Source organism: Carcharhinus amblyrhynchos, chromosome X (genome assembly GCF_965287045.1).
Source record: "Carcharhinus amblyrhynchos chromosome X, sCarAmb.v2.hapA, whole genome shotgun sequence".
Taxonomy (NCBI): Eukaryota; Metazoa; Chordata; class Chondrichthyes; order Carcharhiniformes; family Carcharhinidae; genus Carcharhinus; species Carcharhinus amblyrhynchos.
Window position 1 is genome coordinate 15,346,375 of NC_137359.1, and position 3,637 is coordinate 15,350,011.

A 3,637-nucleotide genomic window follows, 5' to 3' on the forward strand; every position below is an offset into this window, starting at 1 on the left:
GGGAGTGACTGGGGGAGGGGGAGTGACGTGGAGGGGGATGAGGAGGGGGAGTGACTGGGGAGGGAGTGACGTGGAGGGGGATGAGGGGGGAGGGAGTGACTGGGGGAGGGGAGTGACGTGGAGGGGGATGAGGGGGTGGGGAGTGAGGGTAGAGGGAATGAGGGGAGGGGAGGGGAGTGAGGGGGAGGGGGAGGGGAGTGGAGGGGGAGTGGAGGTGAGGTGGGAGGGGAGTTAAGGGGAGGGGGAATAATTGGGAGGGGGATTGATGGGGAGGGAAATGGAGGGGAAGGGGGGTGAGGGGAGTGAGGGTGAGGGGGAGTTTGGGCAGGGGGGATGAGGGGGAGGGGAGTGAGGGGGATGGGGAAAGAGCAGAGGGGAGGGGCGTGAGGGGGAGGAGGAGTGAGGGGGAAATGAGGGTGAGGGAAGTGAAGGGGAAGGGGTGAGGGGGCAGGGAAGTGAGGGAGTGAGGAGGGAGTGCGGAGGGACGAGGGAGTGAGGGGCGATGGCGGGAGTGGGAGATGAATGGCAGGAGTAAGAGAGGGAGTGGGGAGGGGGAGGGGAGTAATGGGTGAGGGAGGCAGAGAGAGGGGGGAAGGAGTGAGGGGGAGGGATGGAACAGGAAGGAATGCGGGAGCGATGAAGAGAGTGGGGGAGCGAGGAGGGGGTGGAGGGAGGGATGGTGTGTGAGTGGAGGGAGAGGAAAGAGTGGGAAGGAGAGCAAGGGAGGGGAGGGGGAGGAGGGGCAAAAAGGGAGGGGGAAGGATGGAAGAGGGCAGAGAAGGATGGAGGGTGAGAGGAGAGTGAGGGCAAGAGGAGGTGGTAGGGAAGGGGGATGAGGTGAGGAGGAGAGAGGGGAGGAGGACAGAGGGGAATGGGAGGGGAGGGAGATGAGGAGGGAGTAGGAGAGGGAGGGGAGGAGACAAGAGGAGGATGGAGGGGAAGGGGACATGAGGAGGATGGAGGGGAGGGCGAGGGGACATGAGGAGGATGGAGAGGAGGGCGAGGGGATATGAGGAGGATGGAGGGGGAGGGGACATGAGGAGGATGGAGGGGAGGGGGCATGAGGAGGATGGAGGGAGAGGAGGCAGGAGCAGGAGACGGGGAGGGGTCATAAGGAGGATGGAGGGAGGAGGAGGGGACAAGAGGAGTTTGGAGGGGGCGGGAGGAGGATGGGGGAGGGGAGGGAGTGGGTGAGGCATTGAGGGGGAGGGAGTAGGGGCAGGGCGAGGGAGGAGGGTTGAGAGGGTGACAGAGGGGTTGGAGGCAGTGGGAGGAGATTGGGGAGGGGAAGGGAGTAGGGGGAGGGTGAGGGAGGATAGTGCAGAAGGGGGGGTTGGAGGCAGTGGGAGGAGACAGGGGAAGAGGAGGGAGCGGTTTGGGAGGTGGGAGTGAGTCAGGGGAGGGGAAGGGAGGGAGGTGAGAGGGAGGGAGGGGTTTAGGGGAAGGGAGGGAGTGAGGAGGGGGAAGGCGAGGGAGTGGGGAGGTGGAGGGAGGGGTTTTGGGGAGGTGGAGGGGGGTGGGGAGGTGAGGGGGGAGGGGTGGGGAGGGGAAGGGGGGGAGGGGAGGGGGAAGGTGGGGGAGGGGAGGGGGGAAGGGGAATGGGGGGAGGGGAGGGGAGTGGGGGGAGGGGAGGGAGTAGGGGGAGGAAAGGGGAGGGGAGGGAAGGGAGTTGGAGGGAGGGGGTGGTTTGGAGAAGAGGAGGGAGGGAAGAGAGGGGAGTGGAGAGAGGGAGTGGGGAGAGGGAGGGAGGGGTTTGGGTGGGGAAGGGAGCGGGTGGGGGGAGGGGAGGGAAAGGGAGGCGAGTGGGGGAGGGAAGGGGGGGAGTGGGGAGGTGGATTGTGGAAGTGGGGAGGGAGGGAAGTGAGGGGAGGGAGGGGAGTGGGGAGGGGAATGGGGGATCGAAGGAGAGGGGAGTGGGGGAGGGAGGAAGGGGAGGGAGGGAGAGGGGAGGGGGAAGGGGAGGGGAGGGAGAGGGGAGGGAGGAAGGGGAGGGGAGGGAGAGGGGGGGAGGGAGGGGGAGGGTGTGGGGTAGGGAAGGGGGAGTTGGGGGAGGGAGAGGGGAGGGGGTGTGGGGTAGGGAAGGGGAGTTGGGGAGGGAGTGGGCAGGGGGATGGAGGGGGGAAGGTAGGGGGAGGGCATGGGGAGGGGTTGGATGTGAGGAGAGGGAATGGGGGAGGGAGGAGGGGGGAGGGTGGGGAGGGGGAGGGAGTGGGGAGGGGGAGGGACTGGGGAGGGGGAGGGATTTGAGGGTGGGGAACTGAGTGTGGAGGGGGAGGGAGGAGAGTGGTGGGGAGGGAGGGGAGTGAGTGGGGAGGGGAGGGGAGGGAGTGGGAGGGGGAGGGGAGTGAGTGAGGAGGGGAGGGGATTGAGGGGAGGGGTTTGGGGTGGGTGGGTGGGGTGGGGGAGGGGTGGGGAGGAGTTTGGGGGTGGGGGAGTAGGGAGGGGTTTGGAGCAGGGGGAGCGGGGGGAAGGGAGGGGGAGGGAGGAGGGGTTTGGGGGTGGGGGAGTAGGGAGGGGTTTGGGGGAGGGGGAGGGAGGGGTGGGGGAAGGAGGAGGGGTTTGGGGGTGGGGGAGTAGGGAGGGGTTTGGGGGAGGGGGAGGGCGGGGGAGGGGTGGGGGAGTAGGGAGGGGTTTGGGGGAGGGGGAGCGGGGGGAGGGGTGGGGGAGGGAGGAGGGGTTTGGGGGTGGGGGAGTAGGGAGGGGTGGGGGAGGGAGGAGGGGTTTGGGGGTGGGGGAGTAGGGAGGGGTTTGGGGAGGGAGGAGGGGTTTGGGGGTGGGGGAGTAGGGAGGGGTTTGGGGAGGGGTGGGGGAGGGAGGAGGGGTTTGGGGGTGGGGGAGTAGGGAGGGGTTTGGGGAGGGGTGGGGGAGGGGAGGAGGGGTTTGGGGGTGGGGTGTGGGGGAGTAGGGGAGGGTTTGGGGGAGGCGGGGGGTTAATATTTTGACATCTGGGCATGAATGCAATTGCGAGATTTCAGGTGAAACTGACACCAGAGGAAGGGGCGGGGGAGGTTTGGGGGGAGGGGAAGGGGGAGATCTGTTTGGGGGGGGGGGGGGTGGTTGCTGCTATTTCAGAGCCTGATCTATAAAAGGTTGGGGGGTGCGTTTTGAGGGCTGGGGGAATGAGAGAGAGAGAGAGCCCAGCAGACACCCTACTTAGAAATGCAGACGATGTTCCCACGGTTGGAAAATCGTTCTGCGGCATCCCTGTGCTGGAGGATGGGGGGGTGGCAGGGGAGGGGGGAGGAATGGCACTGCTTCCAGGGAGAGACAGTGGGGGAGGAAAGGGGAGCTTACAGCCCCAGGAAATAAAACACAAAGAGAGAAGGGCATTCACTTACATCTTCTGTCTGTGCGTTAACACAAGTCCTGAAAGGCGGTGCTGTACTGCAGATGTTGGAAGGGTGCAGAAACTGCGGTTATCGCCATATTGAAGCGCTTCCTTCCCTGACCAGTACGCGCCGTTACCTTTGCATAATAGATGACACTCAGCAAAATGTGAGGGATCATGTCCAAACAGTCAGTTCTGCCCCCCTCCCTCCCTCCCTCCGTTACTCCCTCCCTCCTCTCCCCTTCAAGATCCCACGGTGAGAAGGCACATTTGACACAACAGCTTGCACACAGCCACTGTTTTTATATA

At 65.4% G+C, this 3,637-nt stretch overlaps 1 protein-coding gene across 1 annotated transcript in view; it reads right to left on the bottom strand.

The window, feature by feature from the left end:
- Positions 1 to 3,416, bottom strand: part of LOC145361834 (sodium channel protein type 8 subunit alpha-like) — a 191,579-nt gene extending 188,163 nt beyond the window's left edge. The window contains exon 1 of the mRNA XM_080217785.1: positions 3,339 to 3,416. The gene's annotated coding sequence lies outside the window, so the exon portion shown is untranslated. The remainder of the gene's footprint in view (positions 1 to 3,338) is intronic.
- Between the last annotated feature and the right edge of the window lie 221 nt (positions 3,417 to 3,637).